Consider the following 14418-nt stretch of genomic DNA (forward strand, 5'->3'; position numbering starts at 1 on the left):
CTTGTACTGAAAAGTCAGAAGGTTGTGTGCCTGCGACATGCTGGTGAATTAAAGCAGCTTTTTAATCTCTTATGTGTTTTTATGAATACATTGAGTGGATTTAAGGCCATTTGACATCAAACAATGACAACAACTTGCATTTATATAGCGCCTTTAACGAGGTAAAACATCCCAAGGCGCTTCACAGGAGCAATTATCAGACAGAAATTGACACTGAGCCGAAGAAGGAGATATTAAGACAGGTGACCAAATGCTTGGTCAGAGCTTGGTTAGAAGCAGCATCTTCAAAGGAGGAGAGAGAAGTAGAGAGGCTGAGAGAGCTCTACATTTTACAGGGAAAGACCGAGTAGTTTTAGATCTTATTTGCCTCAACTGTTTGGTGAAATGTAACAGAATTCACTTGGCCTCACGTCTTGCGAGAAACACTGCAGTCTTCGGGGCTGACCTGGAGGGTTTCTTCTTCATGCAGAGAGTGATCAACACTTGGAATAGACTCCACGCAGAGCGGTGGGGATAAAACCCCTGGAACGTTTACGAAACAATCAGGTACAACAATGAGGTTTGGTCTGGATGGATGAAATAAGAAGAGCTGAATGGCCTTCCTCGTTCGTAAGTACCCTGTGGTTAGTCTCCGTTAGTTGTAATTTGGGAAGGGGAGGTATTAGGGATACTTTCCAGCCCATAATTCCCAGATTGGCAAGGAGTAAGAATAAAACAGGAAATACATTAGAGCTTTCTAGAAGACACAATGGGCCAGTGAAGCAGTTAATAGGAGTTTCATAATATCTAGGTCTGGCCTTGGTCCAGTTACATCCTCCATCACATCCACCGGCTGAATGAGAGATCTGTTTATGTCATTGCAATGGTTGCTGAGTCAGATTGCTTTACTGGAATGCCCAGCTGGCTCCATGTTCAGTCAGTCACATGTACAATGATCACAGGAAGAATTATTCCTTCCTGGAGAACCTACTTGAGGTGGAGCCTGCAATCATTCAAATAACTTTTCACTGTAACCTATGGGGGGGTGGGGGAGGATATAATAGTACAATGACACAATGCAGGGATGTCTTGAAAGGACAGTGTCACTGTATAACCTACGGAACAGAGACTGGAACTGAGAATCTCACAATACATTATGCTGTATATCATGAGCCCCCTGTGTGTTGTGTCAGAGTAATGGCCCAGGTACAGTTTGTTCAACTTATGGTTTCACCTGCTTGATGACAGGTTATTGCCAATTCCAACATGAGCTAAGCCTTTTGATAAAACAACACCAAATCACTCTCCTCTTTCGGATGAGACGTTAAACCAAGGCCCCGTCTGCCCTCTCAGGTGGATGTAAAAGCTCCCATGGCACAATTTCGAAGATGAGCAGGAGAGTTCTCCCCAGTGTCCTGGGCCACTATTTACCACTCAACCAAAAAAAAAGATTATCTGGTCATTATCTCATTGCTGTTTGTGGGACCTTGCTGTGTGCAAATTGGCTGCCATGTATCTTACATTACAACAGTGACTACACTTCAAAAGTACTTTATTGGCTGTAATGCACCTTGGGACGTCCTGAGGTCATGAAAGGTGCTATAGAAATGCCCGTTTTTTCTTTCATCCAGCCTCCCAACACTCCAACTCGACACATCAGCTCACGCCCCTGCATCCTCCTTCTCCATTGGACAGTCCTCGACTTGGCCAGAGGGGGAGAGAGGGAAGAGGGGGAGGGGGAGAAAGAGGGGGAGAAAGAGGAGGAGGAGAAGATGGGGAGGGGGAGAAAGAGAGGGGAAGAGGAAAGAGGGGAAGAGGGGGAGCGGAAAAAGAGGTGGAGGCGAAGAAAGAGGGAGAAGCGGAGGAGGGGAGAAGGAGGGGGAAGGGGAAAGAGGGGGAGGGGCTGACAGCAGCTTTGTTTTGTGGATTGTTTACTGCAGTTGAAGGAAACGTTCAGCTGCAAAAAAGTGGCGAGTTATTTCCTTAACACACTGATAAGGTTGCCTGAGTGTAACTATTTGTACATGTGACTAAAAGCAGCAACTTCCTTGTCAAGATGCTTGTACACATGAGTAATTACTAGATGGCCACCTACCTTAGGGTTTTCAGAGTTGGCTTTGAGTTTCAACAGGTTACACATGTTTAACAATCTCATGTAACAAAACATCACAGAGCACCTGACAAGGAGGAAAAGGAGAAACAAGAGGGAGGGGCAAGGAGCAACAGACAGCTGTTTTGAAGCAGGCTTTTCAAGGGGAGGTAGGAGTGAGGTAGAGAGTGTGGGGCTGGGGGTTTGAGGAGAGTTCCGTGAGTCAAACGTGTAGCAATTGAAAGACTGTGACTGCGAAACAGAGAAATTGGGGAAATAAGCTAAGTCAGGGGAAGTAGGTAAATTAAACAAATCTGACAGGGTCTAAGTGGTTCCTCACACAGTGTAAGCCTATTGTACGTGTCACAAGGTTGCCTCCAATTCCATGCACTTTAATTTTTGCTAATAGTCTCTTGTGCGGAACCTAATCAAATATCTTTTGGAAGTCCGTACAGACAACATCCATAGACACTCCCCTGTCCACCATGTTAGGGACCTCCTCAAAAAATTCAATAAATTCGTCAGACATGACCTACCCTCCACTAATCCATGCTGACACTCTCTGATCAGCTCATACAATCCAAATGCTCAGTTACTCTGTACCTAATGACAGATTCCAGTAACTGCCTGACAACTTGAATTAAACTGACAGCTCTGTACTTACCTGGTTCCTCTTTCCCACCTTCCTTAAATAATGGAGTGACATTTGCAATTATCCAATCCAACGGCACAATTCCCGAATCAAGGGAGCTTTAGAAAATTATGACTAATGCATCTGCAATTTCCTCACCTATTTCGTTTAATACCCTGGTGTGGAAACCATCAGGTCCTGGAGATTTGTCTATCTTAAGTCCCATTACTTTCTCCATTACCATTTTATTTACTTATATTAAATCCAGTAAGTTTCTCCCCACGACTTAGTTTTAGCTTCCCCCAGTATAGCAATGAGCCAATTTTCCATTTTCTACACTAATCACCCCTTGGCCTTTTTAAATAAGATTACCAATTAGTACTGAATCAGGGTAGTTTTTTGCTGAGGACCAATGCTCAAATGGAACTGGATGCCAAAAACCCATTTCACATGGGAGTAACAGAAGAGCAAACTTGCATCCCTTCAGTCTTGGTTGGATTGAAACCCAGGTCCCATGGATGAAAGGCTGGGGTCTAACTCACTTCCTAGCCAATCCTCAGCAGTGCAAAACATGGTCACTTCAAGGTTAAACAGTAACAAAAATTGGAACTGGTTGCCTCTGAAACCAACCTAGTGCACTAGTGTGACACTTTCACTGCCCTAAGTGCCGATGCTGAATTAGCACTGATTACTATTGCTTCTAAAAATATTTTTGTGATGTGGCTGACAGCTGGACCTGGATAAACTAACAGGACTCTGCCAAGAGCTGTTTCACTTGGATCAGGAGCTCTATTAACTGGAGATAAAAGTGGCTAATCTACGACTCTTTATCGCACAGCCTGACTGAGTCACTCAACAATTCATGTCAACCCAAGAGGACCTGAAACATTTCTGAAAAATCAGCTTTCATCAAGACATCCATTGTGCAGATTTAGGGACTATTAGATACTTTGGTCAGCATTTTAGATATAGTTTCATTTTCCCTGTAATGCATTTAATTCCATTGGGCAGATTCACTGGTGCTCCCCGTAGGAGGTCCACACAAGAAGGACACAGGCCGCAGGTAGGGGAACAAGCCACAGGAAGCACGAGGTGGGATGTTGCTGGCCCAGAGCCCCTGATTTTGCTGTCCATTAGTTCGACTGATGTGAGCCTGTGACTCTCGCCCAGAGCTCCCTACATGTGTCGTTCCTCACTGGGACCGTTCGATGCAGGAAACAGCTCATATTATTCTTACACTGGTATATCCTCCTGTGCGCATGTGGTTAGCTCTGGTTTACCCCTGGGCTCCTTCCTCATTTATATGCACTTCAGGCAATGCCATCTGGAGGTACAGGGTCAATTTACGTGGAGCCAGCTTTGCATCTCCATCATGACTGTTGCTACACTCTCCAACTGCCTGATCGACACAAAGAACTCGGTCATCTGAAACTTCAGCATGCCCAATGGTGCGGAGCCCGGGCGCACTGCCCGACCCCGAGCTCTGCTTCCTCCCCATGTCTTTTCCATTGCCAAGACCACCTTCTTTCAGCCTGAGAACACCAGCCTCCCCACCTCGCCCACCACTGCTGCCAAAACCCTAATCCACAACTTTATTACCTTGAGGATAAATCCCACCCCCAAAACCCTTCACAGATTTCAGCTCATTCAGAACGCTGCAGGCCGTGTCCTCACGCGCACACAACGTCATGTTCTCCCATTGCCCGCATCCTCGCCAAGTCCCCGTGGGGCAATAAGTAGACTTTAAGATCCTTGTCCTTTACCGCTCCTCAGTGGTCCTTGCCTCCACACGCACCCTCTGCTCTCTGACTCTGATTTCCTCCTCATTCCCCATTCTGCCACCATGCCCTGTTTCAGCCTTCACTGCCCCTCCCCCACAACATCTTCCACCTCACCAGCACCTCTCCTGTTTTTGAGAAGCCTCCTCAAAACCCTTCTCTTTATCTGCGCTCTCTGCCCAGCCCCCTAGCATTTCTGTTTTCTTCCCAAACCGTCGCTGTCTTTCCCTCAAATCGGAAATATTATTTTTTAGAAGATTTTAACATTTTCATCCTTGTGTTCAAATCCATCCATGGCCTCATCCTTCCCTATCTCTGTAATCTCCTACAGCCCAACAATCCTCCGAGATCTCTGCGCTCCTCCAATTCTGGCCTCTTGCACATCCTCGATTTTCATCACCCCTCCATTGGCGGCCGTGCCTTCAGCTGCCTGGGCTCTAAACTCTGGAATTCCCTCCCTAAACCTCTCTACCTCTCTCTCCTCCTTTAAGGCGCTTCTTAACAACCAAACTTTAGGTCACTTGTCCTAATATCTCTTTATATGGCTCGGTGTCAAATTTTGACTGATAACGCTTCAGTGAAGCTAGTTGGGATGTTTTTATTACGTTAAAGGCGGTACATAAATGCAAGCTGTTGCTTTTGTTGTTGAAATAGGGTCTCCATTCATTCCTCTTATTCCCAGAGGTTTCATCACATTGCTTCCTGCCTCCAACTGCCCCGCCCAGTCAAACAGCCGTTTTTTCCCATCTCCAATATTTTTATAACTAATCAACAAAAATGTTCAATGAAAATGAAAAGAACACACAAATTTTGTTTAATGCTCCTTTGACATTACTCCTGGGTGTTGCTCGCAGTAGTGCCCAGGAGATGAATCTTTAATTCCTGGAGAATCCAGGTCAATCCTGGAAAGTGCTGTGGGATGTCTTTCTGTGTGTGTGCGAGGAGCACTCCAGAACTGTAGGTTGTCATGGGGCTCCGAAACACACTTTGAGCTGCTTTGTGACCACGATGTGACTTAAAGCAGAGCACAGATGGCAGGTGGCAGCTTCTGAAACCCGCTCCTTATCTAAATAAAACGCCCACCAGAGCACTGTAGGCACCAAGCAGAAAATGGGCATCTGGATGATAGACGCTTACTCTTAGCTCTGTGGGGACCATAAGCTCATTCCTTATCTGAGATTCAGCACCAACAGGCCTGTACCTCAAGGATTAATTATATTTGGTGAACCACCTGATATGATACAGCTCCACATCAAGGTTCACACTTCAACACTTGGCTTTCTTTCAATTCATTAACCTTGGGAAATAACCTGGTTGGTTTTTCACTGGTGCGCTTTGCCTTATGAGCATTTAACGCACTCGTACTAAAATTCTCAGCACGTTTTTTTAAACACAACAACAACATTTATATAACACCTTCAACGTAGTAAAACATCCTAAGGCACTTCACAAGAGCGTTATCAAACAAAATTTGTCACCGAGCCACATAAGGAGATATTAGGACAGGTGGCCAAAAGCTTGGTCAAAGACGTAGGTTTTAAGGAACATCTCAAAGGAGGAGAAAGAGGTGGAGAGGTGAAGAGTTTTGGGGATGGAATTCCATAGCTTAGGGCCGAGGCAGCTGAAGGCATGGCCGCCAATAGTGGAGCGATGGAAATCGGGGATGTGCAAGAGGCCAGAATTGGAGGAGGGCAGAGATCTTGGAGGGTGGTAGGGCTAGAGGAGGTTACAGAGATAGGGAGGGGGTGAGGCCATAGAGGGATTTGAAAACAAGGATGAGAATTTTAAAAGCGAGGTGTTGCCAGACCAGGAGCCAACGTAGTTCAGCGAGCACAGGAGTGATGGGTGAACAGGACTTGGTGCGATCGCAAGTAACTATTTGAGCACAGGTGCCGACCTGTTACAGGAACCCGCCCCATTGGGAAAAATGCCTTGGCGTTGTCCCAGCCATCAGAGCCTGAAATTCCTCTTTCAATGAAAACTGAGAGAATGCTTTTCTTCATGATTAACCACAAAACCATGAGAACGCGTGACTTAGCAAGGTGATTTCTGGGATAGAGCTTTTGTTGGCATACTATTAGTCACAAAAAGAGAGACACATAAGGGTTTAAACTTGTCAGCCGTGGTTCAGATGGTAGCACTCTCGCCTCTGAGTCAGAAGGTTGCGGGCTCAAGTGCCACTCTAGGGACTGAGCACATAATCCAGACTGACCCTCCAGTGCAGCACTGAGGGAGCGCTGCACTGTCAGAGGTGCCGTCTTTCGGATGAGACATTAAATCGAGGCCCCATCTACTCTCTCAGGTGGACGTAAAATAAGAGCAGGTGAGTTCTCCCCGTGTCTTGGCCAAAAGTTATCCCTCAACCAGCACCTAAAAACAGATGATCTGGTCATTATCACCTTACTGTTTGTGTGATCTTGCTGTGCAAACTGGCTGCCACATTTCCTACATTACAACAGTGACTACACGTCAAAAAATGTATTTAATTGGCAGTATAGCACTTTGGGATGTCCTGAGGTTGTTAAAGGCGCTATATAAATGAAAGTTTTTCTTTCTTTAGTGGAGGGCTCTTAAGAGCTATCTTCCAGCCGGGCTACACTAAGCATTACATGTCGCTATTTGAGGTAGACAGGGGCTATGTGTGCAGCTGCTCAGAGTTACTGGACAACAGAATGTTGACTATGTTCCAAACAGGAAACAGGATACACAGTGCAATGGGTTCATTCCAGCAGGCAAATTGGTCACTCAGTTCATCTAAGGTTCTGTGAAAACCAACCAAACACTAGGGGCAGTTCCCGGCAGCTAATAAAGAAGCTTAGAGCCAGAAAAGTCCTGCACTTGTACTAAGTAACTTCACGATCGTTATAAATGGTAAATCTTTAAGCTTTAATCAATTTAGACCTATTAAAAGAAGTAGCTGTTGGTAATAATCGTAGTTGATGGTGAATGTGCTCGGTCGACATTCAACTGTCTGATTTTGGAGCAGAGACATTGGTTTCCGTAAAATAAAAAGGTCCACTTCACCGTCAAATAATGACAGAAGTCCAAGCAACACGTTCAGCGTTTGAGTACCAATATCACCAACAGCCATTTCTAGGCTATAACATGACAATAAAGGACTACAATATTGGCCCACTGGCATTAGATTGGCAATCTGACTCACTCAGGGAGACCACAAATTAGCAAGTATGAGAATAGGAAAATGTCACGCTGGTGCAGTAGGGGGCGGTCTTTTAGGGTACACTGTTTGGGACAGTGTAGAGGGAGCTTTACTCTGTATCTAACCCGTGCTGTACCTGCCTTGGGAGTGTTTGATGGGACAGTGTAGAGGGAGCTTTACTCTGTATCTAACCCACGCTGTACCTGCCCTGGGAGTGTTTGATGGGACAGTGTAGAGGGAGTTTTACTCTGTATCTAACCCACGCTGTACCTGCCCTGGGAGTGTTTGATGGGACAGTGAAGAGCTTTACCCTGTATCTAACCCATGCTGTACTTGCCCTGGGAGTGTTTGATGGGACAGTGTAGAGGGAGCTTTACTCTGTATCTAATCCGTGCTGTACCTGCCCTGGGAGTATTTGATGGGACAGCGTTGAGGGAGCTTTACTCTGTATCTAATCCGTGCTGTACCTGCCCTGGGAGTATTTGATGGGACAGTGTAGAGGGAGCTTTGCTCTATATCTAACAGATCTGAGAGAGGTATCAACTGTTGGATTTAATCCGAGTCTCTGGAGGAAAAAGAGGCCAATAATCTAACATATTTTGCTGCTTTCTTCTCCCATCAGAGTTGGCCTTCATTGCATCTATCTAGAGGCCAATTTGTCTTGGAGATGGAATAAATCTAATGAGTCATTCCGTATTTTGTCAGTTGGTTTCAGATTGCCAGATGAAGTTTATTTTCTACAATTGCTTAATGAATCGCTCAACCTGATAAGCATGTATTTCTTAAATGATCTTGAATTTGAACCCAATTTCCTTGATTTCCAAACCTACACGTCTCCTTTCCCTTCCACTTCCTCCCTCTGTGAATTTGGCTAAAATGACCGTTGGGTACAGTTCATCTCCCTCGACCCGCCTTCTGTTGTCAGGGTTCGCATTCAGACCACCTGATGGAATTTTCATTCATCATCACCCCATGGATTGTGTAAGGCCGTCATTCTTGGACCTGTCACAGTCTGAAAGGAACGTGTCACACAAGCAAGCTCGCGCCGCATGTATAATTAAGTGGAAACCTGGATGGTGCCACAAGATAACAATAGAGAGTGAAGCAGGCCCCTGAATGGGCTGCAGTTTCTGAATGAAGAGATTGAGTGCCTGCACAATATGTATACTAAATAATTAACTGAGCGCTCTGAAGAAGCACTGACTGGGCAGTCAGTACATTGTAATGAATAGTAGATGTAATGGAAAGCCTTGTCAATAGTAATGTGCTTGTTTGTAGGAACGGTTTCAAAGATACTGTGACTTGGAGTTGGGTGTTCAGTTTCCTTGCCCTAGTTTCATTGAAGTCTTGGAGAGGCCACACGTGAAGACATATTGTGATCAGTTGTAATCACCGTGCATGAAAGTCGTAGACCCAATAGTTTAACACAGGACGCAGATTGTTGCAGATCCCAGATCACTGAGCTCTGGAAAGAGGCTAAGAAGCCAAGGAGAAAAGAGAAAAAAAGAGGAGGGGAATTTAGGAACATAGGAACAGGAGTAGGCCGTTCAGCCCCTCGAGCCTGTTCCGCCATTCAATTAGATCATGGCTGATCTTTATCTTAACTCCATCTACCCACCTTAGTTCCATAACCCTTACTACCCTTGCCTAACAAAAATCTATCAATCTCAGTTTTGAAATTTTCAATTGAACCCCAGCCTCAACAGCTTTTTGGGGGAGAGAGTTCCAGCTTTCCACCACCCTTTGGTACAAATGCTGACAGCACTTAATAGTGAGACTGCAGAGAGGAGATAGGTGCAGATCGAGGAGACAAGTGGGGAAGCAGGTGGAGCAGAGTCTAATCCACTGGCACCTGGGTTGAGATCCAGCCTAGGCTGATGGGATGGAAGTCTGCACTGAATGCTGGTTAGATAGCTCCGATTTGCACTCTCAATCTTATTCCCAAACTGCCTCCAATTGAGCACTAATCAGCAATCTCACCCATAGAGGCCACTGGATGGTTGACGTAGAAATGGAAATGGAAATGTTCACATTGGTGCAGAAGAGTTAGAGCTGAAACACATTATTGGGGCAGTGTAGAAGGGGCTTTACTCTGTATCTAACCTGTGCTGTGCTGTGCCTGTCCTGGGAGAGTTTGAATGGGATAATGGAAAGGGAGCTTTACTCTGTATCTAACCCGTACTGTACCTGCCCTGGGAAAATTTGATGGACCAGTGTAGATGGAGCTTTACTCCGTATCTAACCCGTGCTGTACCTGTCCTGGGAGAGTTTGATGGGACGGTGTGGAAGGAGCTTTATTCTGTAGCTAACCCGTGCTGTACCTGCCCTGGGAGAGTTTGATGGGACGGTGTAGAAGGAGCTTTACTCTGTATCTAACCCGTGCTGTACCTGCCCTGGGAAAGTTTGATGGACCAGTGTAGAGGGAGCTTTACTCCGTATCTAACCCGTGCTGTACGTACCCTGGGAGTGTTTGATGGGACGGTGTAGGAGGAGATTTACTCTGTCTCTAACCCGTGCTGTACCTGCCCTGGGAGAGTTTGATGAGACGGTGTAAAGGGAGATTTACTCTGTAGCTAACTTTTTGATTGTGGCCTTAACTTCAGTTATATTGCAGCACTTGAGGACATCAGTGTTAGGTCCCCTGTCCTGCCACTTGATGCCAGCAATACATCGTAGACAGTGCAAGTAGAAATGGTCAAGCAACTGCCACAATGTGCAGCAATTTCAGGCTTTGACTATGCAGCCTGTAAAACTTTGGTAACCAAACCCTGACCCTGATGCTACTGCCACAAGCTATACGGCAGTGCACTGCTTTGCTCCTACAATTCACCACATACGGCAAGCTCCTGATATTGACTGTGCTGCTGGTTTGGAGATACTGAGCAGAGTCCAGGAACTGCCCCCACGGGAGGGAGATAAAAATCGAGGGGTGGGGAGGGTGGGGGGCGAGGGGGATGTGTATCACTCTGGTGCCACCCTCGTACACCTCATAGAACCCGTCCAGGAACCCGATTGGATCTGGCTTAAGAGCAGATCTCAAACCCCACCTTCTTGCCTGGGGGACGGGCAATGGAGAGAAAACAGAAAACAAAATAATTCCAAAACTAAGTGGTCATAAATGTAAGATAGTCACTAAATATCCAGTAGGGAATTCAGGAGAAACTTCTTTACCCAGTGGTGAGAATATGAAACTTGCTACCACAAGGAGTAGTTGAGGTAACTCGCATAGATGCATTTAAGGGGAAGCTAGATAAACACATGAGGGAGAAAGGAACAGAAGGATATGCTGATAGGGTGAGATGAAGTAAGGTGGGAGGAGGTTAATGAGGAGCATAAACATCGGCTTAGACCTGATGGGCCGGATGGCCTTTTTCTGTGCTGTGAATTCTATGTTAAAAATAAGTGATTGACCAGACTCTCTGGAGGGGTTCAGAGTGAGGCCAGCTGTTGCTTGTGGACGAATCCACCTTGGATCAGTGTGCCTTTTACCACCATGAGGCATTATTCATTGCCCTTTGTTCTATGCATCCTGGGTTGGATACATCACTGCAGTCAGCTCATGGTTTGTGCTTGGAGTTTATAGCTTCCCAAAAAGATTGGGCTTAATGAAAAATACTTTAAAAGTGATGTTGTCCTGCCTAGAACCTACTGCAAGCAGGAGAAGTAGGACCAAGTGAAGGCCTCCTGCCTAGAATGAACCGCAAGCAGGAGAAGCAAGTGAGGAAATTGAAGTTTGCAGAAAATAGTTCATTTCTGTAATATTCTGACAAAGGCAAGCCCTAGACAGGGAGACCCACTCATCCCTCAATGTCTGGTGCATTCTGTAAATGGAAATTCTTGAGAAGGTTGTTTCTAATTTTTCTGAATTCTGACACCGAATAAATTAACATTTTGAGCGTAGGTAATTGGCCGGTCCGAGGGAGGGTGCATTGAGGGAGTGAGATCTGATGTAGCTGGACTGGGATAGGTTTTGACCGCCATTCCGTCTGAGCAATCTTGGCCTTAGCTGATCCAAGTTAGATTGCCCTGCATATGCAGTTCCCATGGCCCTGCCCCGACATCAGCTCTTCTCCTCCACATTTTTGGATTTGCTACACGAATGCAATCGCATTCTTCAGGGGCTAAAGTTAAAGTCCAATTAGTATCTTGGAAAGTGCGGCGATGGGCTGCTAATGGTTACTATGGAAACATAAAGTTCATCTGCGGTAACGTTCCTGTTATAAAGATATCTGAGTGCAGACAGCTGAGAGAGAGCGCTGACCTACTTTTTCTGGTACGTTGGCAGGCTGATAATCAGATTATGCGTCTGGCCCTTCCAACAGCATTTTCTCTATTTTATGTCATTGGGTCCCAATCCTTCTGGGGTTTCTGGGACTAAAACACTGTTTGGATCCCACACTAGTTTACTGTAAGCCTGTGATTGTTAGAACGAGATCTGTTCACAAACTATCTCAGGTAACTTAGCTCCGTTAACCTCTTGAGGCTCTGTAAAAAGAGACGAAGCAGAGACTGGATTTGAGACTTTAACTGAGAGTGCAGCAGCTACTGAACCAATATTAACCTCCGAACAATCTGATCGGTTTGGTTTTGGTTCTATTTCAATAGATATTCCACTTTAAATATATTGGTGCAATACAGCCTCGGCTCTTCACCTGAGTCCTTCATCTTGGCCCTCATTTATTCACTCCCTCCCTCAGTTCCTCTTTCATCCCTCCCTCCTCAAACGGCAATTGATACTAGCTCAATTGCTAAATTTAAATGTGAGATAGATAGCTTTTTGGCAACCAAAGGTATTAAGGGATATGGGCCAAAGGCAGGTATATGGAGCTAGATCACAGATCAGCCATGATCTTATCAAATGGCGGAGCAGGCACGAGGGGCTGAATGGCCTACTCCTGTTCCTATATTCCTATGTTCCTCAATCCCTCATTCCCTCAGTTTCTCTTTCATTCACTCCCTCCCTCTTTAATTCCCTCATTCCCTTCCTCCTTCAGTCCCTCTCTCAGTCCCATCCTCCCTCAGTCCATCAGTCCCTGCAGCCCTCAGCCCCTCATTCACACCCTCCCTCCGTCCCTCATTCATTCCCTCCCTCAATCCCTCATTCCCTTTCTCACTCAGTTCCTCATTCCCTCAGTCCGTTGTTCACTCCTTCCCTCATTCCCTCCCTCCCAATCCCTTGTTCCCTCATACAAAATTGTCCTTTCCCAGTTTGGTGCCGACTCCATGCCGGGGAACACCTCCATGGATACTGGCAGCCCATCAGGACTTCAAATTTCGCGACATGCGTAAAACCTAGACGGTGAGTGGTGATGGACTATTCAACTATGGGAGGGATCACAGGCAGGCCTGATCCTATCTTCACTCAACGCGCACGTTCTCCAGCAGGGGTTAATGGATATTGATCAGGAGCAGGGACCCCCAGGTGATTTTATTCCCCCCTTCCAAGCCCAGAAGCACGAAAGGACCCACAAATGTCACCTAGTTGCAATCATCTGAGTCAGCATAGACCAGAAAGTGCACTTATTTAACATAACATTCAGTGAACGCAGAACATTTCATAGTGCAGAGAGAAAGAACAATGTCGGTAATATGTCTGTGCTGGAAAATTCTGAGCTTTTATTATTTTTGGATGCGATTTGAGAGTGTTACTGTAATTCCCTCAGGGACTGGTAGCAGTTCCTTATAGAACAGAACAAACAGACCATGTCTCTATTTATAGTTTACCACAATAAAATGGAAAATTCGAACCTGGGGTTATTTTTGGAGCTGGTACAGACACGTTGCTGCAGTTTGTAAAGGTTAAACGAGATGAGATTAATGAGTTTTAGTGTAAACATCAAAATAGCTCCCCCTCTTCAGCTTCACACAGAACTGGAAAAAGATTGCTTACGGAGAGAAAAAAAGAGACAGATAAAGAGCGGCAGGTGGGAAAAGAGGGATGGAAATCAAACTAACAGAGACTGAGAGAGAGAGAGAGAGAGAGAGAAACAAAGAGAGAAAGAAAGCATTTGAGACTGAGAGAGTGAGATAAGCACAGTCAGAAAGGGCCACTGTATCCAGGGAATCTCATCCCTTTGGTACGAATGACGAAGGAGAAAGCCTCTGAAAGCTTGTGATTTTCAAATAAAACTGTTGGACTATAACCTGGTGTTGTAAGATTCCTTACATTTGGTACGAAGAGAGAGAGAGATGCAGAAAGTAAATGAAACAGAGATACGAAGGCTGAGAGACAGATGGGCAGATAGAGACAAAGAGAGAAACAGACTGAACCAAACAACACTGAGAGACAGGGGCGAGAGAGAGAGAGAGGGAGTGTGACAGAGAAACAAAGAATTTGGGGATGGTGAGAAAGGGGAAAGCACAGGACTTACAATAGGAAGAAATATTAGCGTCCGGAAAGGAACACTTTCCCAAGCAGTTGGCAGCTGAAGCCTCGTGCTTTAATTACAGCCCATGTTCATATTGAGCTGGCATCATGCCAAGCTGAAATGGGTGACCTATTTTTGTTAGAACAGCAAAGCTTGTTTTGAAACAAGAATAAATTGGAATGAGAGCCCGGGGGATTTGGAGGTCGGGCTGCGCTATATGAGAGCGAGTGAAGCCTAGGCCTCACCTGACACCCAAGTCTTCGCTTCAGCTGTTGCGCTGAGCAGTCATCTTCTCCGATAATCAATCAGCGCCAAAGCACAGTGGTGAGAAGAAGTGGCTTGTTTAGAAATGTAATATCGCTCATACCTCAAATACTAGTTGTCAAATATTTTTTTTAAAAAATGGATCCCAG

Source organism: Heptranchias perlo, chromosome 37 (genome assembly GCF_035084215.1).
Source record: "Heptranchias perlo isolate sHepPer1 chromosome 37, sHepPer1.hap1, whole genome shotgun sequence".
Taxonomy (NCBI): Eukaryota; Metazoa; Chordata; class Chondrichthyes; order Hexanchiformes; family Hexanchidae; genus Heptranchias; species Heptranchias perlo.